We start from the raw sequence: 14708 nt of genomic DNA on the forward strand, positions 1-14708 counted from the left end.
ATGCAGTGACGAACAAAACAAACACAGTAACCAAACAAGTGATTTGTCGAAAGAGTGATCGGTGAGACATGTTTATAGCTGTATTTTTCCGAATTGTCATGATTTTAACGACGGAAGAAACGGTTTTTCCCGTTAAAAACATTTTATAAAAGTGGTGCTACTGCCGTTGTTAATGAGCGGGGAAGACACTTTAGATCAAAAACTCCATCTAGACAAACAGTGTACGACGTATGACATAGACTTGTAGAATATGGGTTTGCTATGAAGATGGCAGGGGTAAAATACAGGGAGCGAAAGGCTATTTACAATTTGTACAGAAACCAGATGGCAGTTATAAGACTCGAGGGGCATGAAAGAGAAGCAGTGGTTGGGAAGGGAGTGAGACAGGGTTGAACCCTATCCCTGATGTAATTCAATCTGTATATTAAGCAAGCAGCAAAAGGAAAGAAAAATTCGGAGTAGGAATAAAATCCATGGAGAAGAAATAAAAACTTTGAGGTTCGCCGATGACATTGTAATTCTGTCAGAGACAGCAAAGGACCTGGAAGAGCAGTTGAACGGAATGGACAGTGTCTTGAAAGAAGGATATAAGATGATCATCAACAAAAGCAAAACGAAGATAATGGAATGTAGTCGAATTAAATCGGGTGATGCTGCGGGAATTAGATTAGGAAATGAGACACTTAAAGTACTAAAGGAGTTTTGTTATTTGGGCATCAAAATAACTGATGATGGTCGAAGTAGAGAGGATATAAAATGTAGACTGGCAATAGCAAGGAAAGCGTTCCTGAAGAAGAGAAATTTGTTAACATCGAGTATAGATTTAAGTGTCAGGAAGTCGTTTCTGAAAGTATTTGTATGGAGTGTAGCCATGTATGGAAGTGATGGTGGTGGTGGTGGTTAGTGTTTAACGTCCCGTCGACAACGAGGTCATTAGAGACGGAGCGCAAGCTCGGGTTAGGGAAGGATTGGGAAGGAAATCGGCCGTGCCCTTTCAAAGGAACCATCCCGGCATTTGTCTGAAACGATTTAGGGAAATCACGGAAAACCTAAATCAGGATGGCCGGAGGCGGGATTGAACCGTCGTCCTCCCGAATGCGAGTCCAGTGTGCTAACCACTGCGCCACCTCGCTCGGTCTGTATGGAAGTGAAGCGTGGACGATAAATAGTTTAGACAAGAAGAGAATAGAAGCTTTCGAAATGTGGTGCTAAGAAGAATGCTGAATATTAGATGGGTAGATCACATAACTAATGGGGAGGTATTGAATAGAATTGTAGAGAAGAGGAATATGTGGCACAACTTGACTAGAAGAAGGAATCGGTTGGTAGGGCATATTGTGAGGCATCAAGGGATCATCAATTTAGTATTGGAGGGCAGCGTGGAGGGTAAAAATCGTAGAGGGAGACCAAGAGATGAGTACACTAAACAGGTTCAGAAGGATGTAGGTTGCAGTAACAACTGGGAGATGAAGAAGCTTGCACAGGTTAAAGTAGCATGGAGAGCTGCATCAAACCCGTCTCTGAAGACAACAACAACAACAACAATGGATGCACCAAGATCAGGTCGTCCAACAACATTCACAACTGAGGAAAATAAATTGCGGGTATGTTTAAGTGTGACCCAAAGTCCGTGGAAATCACCCATATGATTAGCAACTGAAAGATAATTGTTAAGTATTCTTTGTATTTCTAATGAAACATAAATTCACTCTTTAGTTGTAACCTTTGCCCAGTGTGCAGCGACTTTTTCGCCACCCTGTACAGGGAGTTTCAAATTCATGTTACACACTTCTAAAGGTTGTAGAGGGGACTTAGTAGGTCAAGTTTTATGTAGGAACCCATGTCCAGAAACGTCAGCCAGCGGCGCTACAACACGTCAAAGTTAGGCGCCGGCGCCTGTAAATGTACTTATGTACAGGATAGTGATACAAACGTTCCTGGACTATAGAGACGGATAAGTGTATCAATTTGAGGAAAGGAATCAGTGTATCGGAAACGAACGAGTCGAAATTAACAAGCGAAAACCGTTCTGATATCTGTAGCGGTGGAATACATGTACTAGTACTGTTGTTGCCAAAATTGTAGGGTAGGCAACTTTCAGAGGTGGTAGTATGGACCAAAAAAAAAGAAAAAAAGAAAAAATGTCCAGTAAACTTGGTCCCTAAAATGCCCACCGCAGTAGCTGTGAGCACTTGTGAGACACATCTCCTCTACTGAACAAGTGCTCGTAGCTCTTAAGGTATGCATTTTATACCTCACGTTTACGAAACATTTTTTCCTTATTTGGATCCATACTAGCACCTCTGAAACTTGCCTAGCCTGTAATCTCAGCAACGACACTATCGGTGCACGTATTGCACTGGCAGAGGTATCAGAACGGTTTTCGCTTATAACTTTCGACTCGTTCGTTTCCGGTACAGGGACCCTTACATTATACTGGTACATTTCTCCTTCTTCATCATCCTAGAAAGTTTGTGTCATCATCAAGGAATCACCCTGTATATACATACATTTACAGGCCCCGGCGTCTATACCTTTTACGCTCCGTAACGTCATTGGTTGATGTTTCCGGACATGGATTCCTGTGTAAAACGTGATCGACTACGCCTCCTACACAACATCTGGAAGCGCGTAATATGAATTGTGAAACACCCTGTGTTGACTATCTGATGGCGCGTACTGTCTACATCTACATCATACTCCCAAACCATCTTATGTTGTGTGCCGGAGGGTATTTCTGGTACCCCCCCCCCCCCCCCCTCACCAACCCTGATCCACTCGCGAATGGCGCGAGCGAAGAACAACTACCGGTAAGCCTCTGTATTGGCTCTAACCCCTCGAATTTTCTCATCGTGGTCATTACACGCCTCTTCACAGAAATTGTTGCCTCGATATTTCAATAGCAAACGTCTCCATGATGCACAATGCCTCTCTTACAGCGTCTGCTACATGACTCTGTAACGCTCTCGTGCCAACTGAATGACTGTAACGAAACGCGCCGCTATTCGTTGGATCTTCTCTACCTCTTCTATCACTCCCACCGGTAATGGTCTCACACTGATGGACAACACTCAGGAATCGGTCGAACAAGCTTCTTTGAGGGTGAGTTACGTTTCCTTAAGATTCTTCCTGTCAGTGTCATTCTGGCATCTGCTTTTCCTGCTACCTGTTTTATGTGGTCATTCCACATACGGTCGCTCCGCACAGTTACTTCTAAATATAGTTCTATTCAGTAACTCCTCATTAGTTATGTGGCTACCCATCTAATCTTCAGCATCCTTCTGTAGCACTACATTTCGAAAGCTTCTATTCTCTTTTTGTCTAAACTATTTATCGTCCACGTTTCACTTCCATACATGGCTACACTCCATACAAATACTTTCAGAAAAGACTTCCTGACACTTAAATCTATACTCGGTGTTAACAAATTTCTCTTCTTCAGAAACGCTTTCCTTGCCATCACCAGGCTACATCTTATATCCTCTCTACTTCGACCATCATTAGTTATTTTGCTCCCCAAATAGCAAAACTCATTTACCACTTTAAGCGTCTCATTTCCTAATCTAATACCCTCAGCATCACCCGATTTAATTCGACTACATTCCATTATCCTCGTTTTGCTTTTGTTGACATTCATCCTGTTATCCTCCTTTCAAGACACTGCCATCTGGTTTCTGCAGAAGTTGTAAATAGCCTTTCGGTCCCTGTATTTTACCCCTGCTACCTTCAGAATTTGAAAGTGTGTGTTCCAGTCAACATTGTCAAAAGCTTTCTCTAAGTCTACAAATGCTATAGTTCCTTTTATCTTGGCGGCTTGCGCATGCCCGCCCAGACGCGGGAGATTGCTGCGTTGCCAGTTGCACACGACGCAGGCGCCAATAGAAGCAGCGCCATAGTATAGCATAGTTCGCAAGCTTACGTTTAGGGGGGAGCGCGTAGTTCATGAAGTAAAGCCACCACGGCCGCATTAACCCTTTCGCTGCTACAAAGACGTGCACCCTGCATTCCGCGCTGTGCGCGATTTTGTCACTGCACTGCTCGCTTGTGCAGACACATCGTGGTTCCGACTGCTTTGACACTCTTATCAATCGATTCCACAAAAACTATTTGGCCCAAAAATTAGACTTTTACACATCTTCTTGACTGATACCTTCCCCCCATAAATGACTTAATTTTGTATCGATGTTCAACGCAGTTATTATGCAGCATTAAATATAGTAAACCATTGCACGAAATTTTGAAGAGTTTGCAGAGGTAAAAGTCTATAGAGTATACTTTCCTTATGGTCGATTTTAGTTGCACAATGTTGAGAATGACAAAATCGCGCACAGTGCGGAATGCGGCGAGCACGTGTCTGCAGCAGCGAAAGGGTTAATGAAGAGGCAAAGCACTAGAAATTTCAAAAAATTGCATTAAAACGAATATAATTCGTGAAGTAAGGCACTTCGATATTGTTTTTAAATAATGAAAATATTAAGTACCGCACAAGGTTTGAACTCATAACCTTTCACATAGCAGCCCAGAGGAAGGAGTGGATAACTGATGAAATAATACTTATGTTTGAGGAAAGAAGGAAGCTCAAAAATAATGAAACGGAAGAAGGGAAAACGGCATACCGAGTGCTTAGGAACAAAATCAACAGGAAGTTGAAGCAAGTAAAAGAAAGATTCCTTGAAGACAGATGCAAAGAAGTTGAAGACCTTCTGAAGAAAGGGAACCTTGAATTAGCATACAAAACAGTGAAACGCTTCTTCTCAGGAGGACAAAGGATTAGATGTAATGCCCTAATAAGAGAGGATAATAAGATGGTGTATAATCATGAAGATATAGCACTTACGTGGAAGGAATACCTAGAGAAATTATATGGAGGCAACGTACAAGATGACATGATTGAAAGTGAGGACGAAGTAGATAAAGATGAACTAGGAGACAGCATACTAAGGTCTGAATTTGATCAGGCACTACAGGCACTTAAGCACGGAAAAGCACCAGGAATTGACTCATTGCCTGCAGAAATCATCAAAGCAGCTGGAACAGAAATAAAAGATAAATTGTATAAATTAATCTGCCAAATATATGAAACTGGAGAGCTGCCTGAGGACTTCAAAAAGTGTATTATTGTTCCATTACCAAAGAAAATGCCAGCAAAATCGTGTGCACAATACAGAACCCTCGGCCTAACATCACATGCATCAAAAATTTTGACGACCATCCTCCTCAGAAGAATTGAAGGGAACGTGGAATGCATGCTCACAGAAGACCAGTTTGGCTTTAGAAGAGGGAGAGGTACACGAGAAGCCATTATGGCCCTAAGGCTCATAATAGAAAAAAGAATGGAAAAAGGAAAGGACACCTACATAGCATTTATTGACCTCGAAAAAGCCTTTGATAAGGTTGAATGGAAAAAACTATTCCAGATATTGAGGGAAACTGGAGCTAAGTACAAGGACAGGAGAACGATATGGAACATATACAAAGAAGAGGTGGCAATAGTGAGATGTGGGGAACATCAACAACAAGCAAAAATTAAACAGGGTGTGAGACAGGGATGTGCACTCTCCCCTGTCCTCTTTAATATGTACATACAGAAAGCAATGGACGAGGTCAGAGAAAAGTTAGGACAAGCTAATGGAATCAGGATCCAGGGAAAAATAGTTGATATGCTGCGTTTTGCGGATGACATTGCTGTCCTAGCGGAAAATGTGGAAGAATTACAAGTAGTGTTGGAGGAAATGGAAAACACTCTTGCTACACGGTACAACATGAAAATTAATAAGTCAAAAACAAAAATCTTAGTTGCAAGCAAACAAAATAATCAAGCAATTACGAATATAAGGCTGAATGGAGAGAAGCTGAAAGAAATACAAGACTTTGTCTATTTGGGAAGCAGAATAACATCAGATGGTCGTAGTAGGAAAGATGTAATAAGTAGAATAAATCAGGCAAAGATTGCATTCTATAAAAGGAAAGGACTCCTCACATCAAATATGATAAGTCTGTCGTTAAGGAAGCAGTTAATAAAGACCTTTGTTGGGAGTGTGCTTCTCTACGGCAGCAAAACCTGGACACTTGGAGAGGACGAAAGAAGAAGGATTGAAGGATTCGAAATGTGGTGTCTGCGAAGGATGTTAAAAATTCCATGGACGGCCAGGATGACAAATGAAGAAGTCCTCCAGAGAGCGGAGGAAGTTCCAGTTCTTTGGAAGACGGTCAAGAAGAGGAGAGATATATGGATGGGACACATTCTGAGACATGAAAGTCTTCTCCACACTATAACGGAAGGCCTTGTGGAGGGCAAAAGGGCAAGAGGCAGACCTAGAAGAAAGTACATAAGCCAGATAATGCAGGACCTAGGATGCGGAAGTTTCACGGAATTGAAGAGGCTGGCCGACAATCGCACTGAATGGAGAGCTGCTGCAAATCAATCTTAGGATTGGCAATCTAAGAAGAAGAAGCAGCCCAACACCTTAACCGTTAAGCTAACGCACCTCGTCTGACTATGTAATTCCATGAGGATAATAACACGTCACGGAAAATACTGACAAACACTGTTGGTATGACTATGAATTACTCACGCTTCGTCGAAGTACAATAGGAAATAAACAATTACCGCTGTTCTTTAATGTGAAAAAGTGGTTCGTGAGAGTGATACAAACACCTTTCCTTGCTATCGCCTGAATTAGGAGTCTTATTGCTTGTTTGGTTTAATTAATTAATAGAATATAAAGCAATTGGTATAAAGAATGCTTTTTCCAAACTTTCTATAAAAGTATGTCTGCTATCAAGACATTGCTTTTGTTCTATTACTTTATTTATGACTGAACGTTTCTAAAACTGAAGACACTCGTCCATGCTCTGCACTGCAGTCGAGATGTGGCAACGTTGTTCTCTGTTCATTGGCTGACTGTGTTTTGTGACGTCAGACGCGCAGAACGAACCTAAACTCGGCCGCCAATATAAATGACGCGCACTTTAGAAGTGTAGGTTTGCCTTTCCTTAATCTTTCTACTAAGATAAGTCGTAGGGTCAGTATTGCCTCACGTGTTCCAGCATTTCTACGGAATCCAAATTGATCTTCCCTGGGGTCGGCTTCTACCAGCTTTTCCACTCGTCTGTAAAGAATTCGTGTTAGTATTCTGCAGCCATGGCTTATTAAATTGATAGTTCGGTAATTTTCACATCTGTCAACCCCTGCCTTCTTTGGGATTGGAATTATTATATTCTTCTTGAAGTCTGAGGGAATTTCGCCTGTCTCATACATCTTGCTCACCAGATGGCAGAATTTTGTCAGGGCTGACTCTCCCAAGGCTATCAGTAGTTCTAATGGAATGTAGTCTACTACCGGGGCCTTGTTTCGACTTAGGTCTTTCAGTGCTCTGTCAAACGCTTCACGCAGTATCATATCTCCCATTTCATCTTCATATACACCCTCTTCCTTTTCCATAATATTGTCCTCAAGAACATCACCCTTGTATAGACCCTCTATATACTCCTTCCATCTTTCTGCTTTCTCTCCTTTGCTTAGAACTGGGTTTCCGTTTGAGCTCTTGATATTCATGCAAGTGGTTCTCTTTTCTCCAAAGGTCTCTTTTATTTTCCTGTAGCCAGTATCTATCTTACCCCTAGTGATATATATATATATATATATATATATATATATATATATATATATATATATATATTTGAAGGTGGTATGTTCTTTCGGACATGTCCGGTGACCATGCAGCTTGTTAGAATGAAACTTCCTGGCAGATTAAAACTGTGTGCCGAACCGAGACTCGAACTCGGGACCTTTGCCTTTCGCGGGCAAGTGCTCTACCAACTGAGCTACCCAAGCACGACTCACGCCCCGTCCTCACAGCTTTACTTCCGCCAGTACCTCGCCTCCTACCTTCCAAACTTACAGAAGCTCTCTTGCGAACCTTGCAGAACTAGCACTCCCTCATTCTCGTGCCGCAGAGGAACGTCTTTTTTCATCAGTTAACTTACCGTAAGTTTTAAATCTTTTTCCCCACTTAAATTACATCATTCGCATGAAGCAAAAAAGGTAGCATGCATTTACAGTGTGCGGAGAATGATCTAGAAGATTGTGACTTCCATGAAGTAATATTGCTTTGGGAGCTCTGAACTCTATGTTCATCATAAATATTTTAACAGCTGTCACACCCACCAAAAATATCTATACGCTGGATTCACATCAGTTAAGCTAAAAATTGGTGAGTGTAATTTTGCATTCTGGCAGGATTAGACAACAAGGTGAGAAACTATGAAATTCAATTTAAGTAATATATTTAACGTTTTTGTAAAATCTCCTTTCTTTCAGGAGTGCTAGTTCTGCAAGGTTCGCAGGAGAGCTTCTGTAAAGGTTGGAAGGTAGGAGGCGAGGTACTGGCGGAAGTAAAGCTGTGAGGACGGGGCGTGAGTCGTGCTTGGGTAGCTCAGTTGGTAGAGCACTTGCCCGCGAAAGGCAAAGGTCCCGAGTTCGAGTCTCGGTCCGGCGCACAGTTTTAATCTGCCAGGAAGTTTCATATCGGCGCACACTCGGCTGCAGAGTGAAAATCTCATTCGTTAGAATGAAATTACAACGAAATGAATACCCCTACCTGATACAGGCGTTGATATAAGTCAATGGGGACAGCTGAAAATGTATGCCCCCACAGGGACTCGAACCTGGGATCTCCTGCTTACATGGCAGATGCTTTATGCATCTGAGCCACTGAAGAAATATTCATAGTGCACCTGCCAACTGCCTGTATGCAGCTAGGGGTATTCATTTCATGGTATTTCATTCTAACGAGCTGCATGGTCACTGATGGTGTCTGGTCTTTCGCACATGTCTGAAAGAACAGATACCATCTTGATATAAGGCTCACCGACCAGTTGACCATCTTCTTCTTTGCGGATGCACAAACAGTGCCCGAACTCTTACGGGAATCGCCAAAAGGCCGCGACTAATGAGTATAATGGGCAGGGGCACTATGAATATAGTGCGGGACAATAAGTTGCGAATGTGAGTCTCACGGGAGGCGTGCCAGAGATAAGTCCCTGCAGTCGCACTATCCTCTGTGTACTCGGTGGCTCAGATGGATGCCGGCACGGTAGCTCAGCGTGTTCGGTCAGATGGTTAGCTGCCCTCTGTAATTAAAAAAAAAAAAAAAAAAAACAGAGTTAATCGATCAACAACGAGCTTAAACGGATGTCTTACGACGTCCGCCACGAGCAGATGCAACGAACAAAAGCGAACAAAATGAGATTTTAAAAAAAGATGGATAGAGCGTCTGCCAGGGAAGCAGGAGATTTCGCGTTCGAGTCCCTATCGGGGCACACGTTTTCAACTGTCCCCATTGACTTATATCAACGCCTGTATGCAGCTATGGGTATTCATTTCATTGTAATAGATTAATTTTCCGATGTATGCGCAATATGTTGCCCAGTTTGATGTGGAAAACAGCCATAGCAAAAGAGCATGCCGGAAAGTCAAAAAAAGCTAAGTGTTACATTTTCAGGTTCAGGGTCAGCTGTCAGACCCTGTACCGCTCATCACTCCTCTATAGGTCATTGTGCAAATCGATACTGTCTTCTGGCGTTGCTACTTTCTTAAAGAAACCGCCTCATCTGCGAACAGTTTTAAAGAGCATACGACGCTTTCTACTGGAGCATTTACATGCATTACAAACAGTAACGGTGCTATCACGCTTCCTTGGGGTACTCGGAAATTACATCTATCGATTTTGTTTTATGAAGAACGTCGTGTTGAGTCTTATCTGCAAGTAAGTCTTGAATCCAGTGGAATTTTAGGGCTATACTCGATATGCTCGTATGTTGTTTTCGCTAGACGGCAGTGTGGGACTGTGTCAAATGCGTTCCTGGTGACAAGGAATACGCCATCAATCTGAGTGTTATTGCTTACGGCGCTATGGATCTCGTTGAGGAATAGAGCGAGCTCAGTTTCGTGTGATCTCTGTTGATTTTTGTCGAGGAGATTTTTCTTTCTCCCTAAACGTCATAATTCTTGAGCGTGAAACATGTTCCACAATTCTACTACAATTGGCATCAAGATACAGGCGTATAATTATGTGCATCTGCCCTACAGTCCTCCTTGAATACGGGAATGATCTGCTCTTTTTTCCAGTCGCTAGTTTACGATAAAGTGCTGCCAGAAGGGTACCAAGTTCTTTCGCATAATCTTTTTTGTAGTGTCTTGTACACCTACGTATCTCATCAGGCCCAGATACCTACTAAGCGACTTTAGGTGCTTTTCTGTTCCGCCATCGGTTATCTCAGTCACTGAAAGGAGGGGCCGAGATACGATCTTCTGAGGTGAAACAATTTCGGAATATCAAATTCAGGATTTCGACCGTCTCTCCACCTCCACTAGGACCTTGCCTAGTACGGCGGTGCGGGACTCCCGCATCGTTCCCCTACGCTCTGTCTAGGAATGTGGGACTTCATCACCTACTCTGTTATCTTCCGTTTCGGTACCAGTATGATCGCTGGGCGAATGAACAGATGATTTCGAACCGCCTACTGATTTTACAAAAGACCAAAATCTGTTGAGGTTTTTACTCAGATCGGTTGACAAAATTTTACTTTGGAAGTCACTGAACACTTTTCTCATTGCTCTCCTTACGTTCGTTTTCGCTTCGTTCAGCTTTTGTTTGTCAGCTATGTTTTGAGTTCACTTGAATCTGAGATTAAGCTCTCTCTGTTTAAGTAGCAGTATTCTAAAACGTCTATTAAACCATGGTGAATCTTTCCCACCCCTTAAGACTATGCTCGAAACTTGTCTAAAGTATACTGAACGATGCTTTCGAATTTTTTCCATTTTTGCCACACATCTTCGTCTTCACCACTAAATATTTGATGCTGACTATCAGATAGTTTGTAATTTGTATCCCATCAATCTTGTTAATAAAAAATATCTTCCTACCTTTCTTAACATTCTTTGGTGAAACCATAGCCATAGTTGCTATCATTGTTGTTGTTGTGGTCTTCAGTCCTGAGACTGGTTTGATGCAGTTCTCCATGCTACTCTATCCTGTGCAAGCCTCTTCATCTCCCAGTACCTACTGCAACCTACATCCTTCTGAATCTGTTTAGTGTATTCATCTCTTGGTCTCCCTCTACGATTTTTACCCTCCATGCTGCCCTCCATACTAAATTGGTGACCCCTTGATGCCTCAAAACATGTCCTACCAACCGATCCCTTCTTCTAGTCAAGTTGTGCCACAAACTCCTCTTCTCCCCAATTCTATTCAATACCTCCTCATTAGTTATGTGATCTACCCATCTAATCTTCAGCATTCTTCTGTAGCACCACATTTCGAAAGCTTCTATTCTCTTCTTGTCCAAACTAGTTATCGTCCATGTTTCACTTCCATACATGGCTACACTCCATACAAATACTTTCAGAAACGACTTCCTGACACTTAAATCAATACTCGATGTTAACAAATTTCTCTTCTTCAGAAACGCTTTCCTTGCCATTGCCAGTCTACATTTTATATCCTCTCTACTTCGACCATCATAAGTTATTTTGCTCCCCAAATAACAAAACTACTTTACTACTTTAAGTGTCTCATTTCCTAATCTAATTCCCTCAGCATCGTCCGTTTTAATTCGACTACATTCCACTATCCTCGTTTTGCTTTTGTTGATGTTCATCTTATACCCTCCTTTCAAGACACTGTCAATTCCGCATAACTGCTCTTCCGAGTCCTTTGCTGTCTCTGACAGAACTACAATGTCATCGGCGAACCTCAAAGTTTTTATTTCTTCTCCATGGATTTTAATACCTACTCCGAATTTTTCTTATGTTTCCTTTACTGTTTGCTCAATATACACATTGAACAGCATTGGGGAGAGGCTACAACCCTGTCTCACCCCCTTCCCAACCACTGCTTCCCTTTCATGTCCCTCGAGTCTTATAACTGCCATCTGGTTTCTGTACAAATTGTAAATAGCCTTTCGCTCCTTGTATTTTACCCCTGCCACCTTTAGAATTTGAAAGAGAGTATTCCAGTCAACATTGTCAAAAGCTTTCTCTAAGTCTACAAATGCTAGAAACGAAGGTTTGCCTTTCCTGAATGTTTCTTCTAAGATAAGTCGTAAGGTCAGATTGCCTCACGTGTTCCAGCATTTCTACGGAATCCAAACTCATCTTCCCCGAGGTTGCTATCATACCAAAAATATTTTCAGAACTAAAAATACTGACTAGCAGTATTCATGTCCTTCAGAACATTCTCAGCGTTGCCAATATGTACTGAACTATCAGGTGAAGTATTGACGTTTTGGCAATATTCTACACTCAGATGTTGACAAAGCTTCATGAACCACCCACTGTTTACGTTTTCAATTCGCCACTGTGCTTATCACACCACTGACTCAATTTTTAAGTAGTCTTTTAACACAAAACAATTTTAATAGTCCTATGAAAGGGTATTCATTGTATATACCACTTTAGGATGGTCAGTGGAGGATTCTCTATGACACTGCTTAAAATATTGATTTGAAAATATTGTATACATCGACGAATTACATCTAGGTGACAAGTCACAGGATAACGATATGCAGATATACAATACAGGTGGTGGTAGTATCGTGGACACAGGTTATAAGAGGGCAGGGAATTGTCGGAGCTGTCATTTGTACTCATGAGATTCATGAGAAAAAGCTTCCCACGCGATTATGGCAGCAATACAGAAATTAACAGACTTTGAACGTAGGATAGTACTTGAAGCTAGACGCGTGGGACATTACATTTCGGAAGTCGTTAGGGGATTCGGTATTCCGGCATCCACAGTGTCAAGAATGTGTCGAGAACACCAAATTTCAGGCATTACATCTCACTACAGGTCCGCCCCTCGTGGTCTCGCGGTAGCGTTCTCGCTTCCCGAGCACGGGGTCCCGGGTTCGATTCCCGGCGGGGTCAGGAATTTTTCCTGTCTCGAGATGACTGGGTGTTGTTGTGTCGTCTTCATCATCATGATTCATCCCCATTACGGTCGGAGGAAGGCAACGGCAAACCACCTCCATTAGGACCTTGCCTAGTAAAGCGGTGCGGGTCTCCCGCATCGTTCCCCTACGCTCTGTAAAGAAGCACGGGACTTCATTTCATTTCCATCTCACTACAGACAATGCAGTGGCGGACGGGCTTTACTTAACGACTGAGAGCAACAGCGTTTGTTTACAATTGCATAAAGGAGCTGCCGCTAGCTTGTCTCAACCCCGCAGCACAGGGGTCTAGGAGCTGTTCCCCTGGAAGACGACGAATTCGCGTCCTCCCATCGGCACAATGAAGTATGTATCGGGATTCATCAGACCGTGCAACCCTCTGCCACTGTGCCATCATCCAGTGCCGATGGTCACGTGCCCATTTCAGTCGTAGTTGCCGATGTCGTGGTGTCAACACTGCCACATACACGGGTCATCGTTAGGAGTGTTCGGTACACTGTATGTTCAGACACACTTGTATTCTGCCCAGAATTAGTGTGATTTTAGTTCCGCCACAGTTCGACACCTATCCTGTTTTACAAGTCTGCCCAGCCTACGACGTCCGACATCTGTAATTTAGGGTGGCCGCCCAACCCGACGACGTCTGGACGTGGTTTCACCTTGGTTCCGCCAGGTGTTGAAGACACTCGTCACAGCACTCCTCGAACCCCCGACATGCCGTGCAGTTTCCGAAATGCTCGTACCGATGCTCACGTGCCCATTTCAGCGATGTTGCCGATGTTGGGATGTTAACACTGGCACATGCATAGGTCGTCGACTGTGGAAGCCCATCGGTAGGAGTGTTCCGTGCACTGTGCCATCACACTCTGCCCTCGGTCAAACTCAGATAGATCGGGCGCCTTCCGCATTTTACACAAGGACAGCACGCTCACTGAACCGTGTATATATCTGACTAACAGTCGTTCCTCGCCAGGTGACGCTGCTGTTGCCTGGAACGGTTTAAATCGATAGTAGGTTTGCGGCCATAAAGTTCTGGCTGATTAGTGTATATACAGGGTGGTCCATTAATACTGACCAGGCCAAATATCTCACGAAATAAGCATCAAACGAAAAAACTACAAAGAACGAAACTCGTCTAGCTTGAAGGGGGAAACCAGATGTCGCTATGGTTGACCCGCTAGATGGCGCTGCCATAGGTCTAACGGATACCAACTGCGTTTTTTTAAAAATAGGAATCCCCATTTTTTATAATATATTCGTGTAGTACGTAAAGATATATGAATGTTTTAGTTGGACCACATGTTTCGCTTTGTGATAGATGACGCTGTTATAGTCACAAACGTATAAGTACGTGGTACCACGCAACATTCCGCCAGTGCCGACGGTATTTGCTTCGTGATACATTACCCGTGTGAAAATGGACCGTTTACCAATTGCGGAAAAGGTCGATATCGTGTTGATGTATGGCTATTGTGATCAAAATGCCGAACGGGCGTGTGCTATGGATGCTGCTCGGTATCCTGGACGACATCATCCAATTGTCCGGGCCGTTCGCCGGATAGTTACGTTATTTAAGGAAACAGGGAGTGTTCAGCCACATGTGAAACGTCATCCACGACCTGCAACAAATGATGATGCCCAAGTAGGTGTTTTAGCTGATGTCGCGGCTAATCCGCACATCAGTAGCACACAAATTGCGCGAGAATCGGGAATCTCGAAAAACGTCGGTGTTGAGAATGCTACATTAACATCGA

General features: G+C 43.0%; 1 non-coding gene across 1 annotated transcript; it reads left to right on the plus strand.

Annotated features, from left to right (window-relative positions):
- Window positions 1-8427: 8427 nt before the first annotated feature.
- Window positions 8428-8502, plus strand: Trnas-cga. Its single transcript has one exon. It is a non-coding gene; the product is annotated as a tRNA-Ser (tRNA).
- Window positions 8503-14708: the final 6206 nt, after the last annotated feature.

This window comes from Schistocerca piceifrons, unplaced genomic scaffold, assembly GCF_021461385.2.
Source record: "Schistocerca piceifrons isolate TAMUIC-IGC-003096 unplaced genomic scaffold, iqSchPice1.1 HiC_scaffold_808, whole genome shotgun sequence".
NCBI lineage: Eukaryota > Metazoa > Arthropoda > Insecta > Orthoptera > Acrididae > Schistocerca > Schistocerca piceifrons.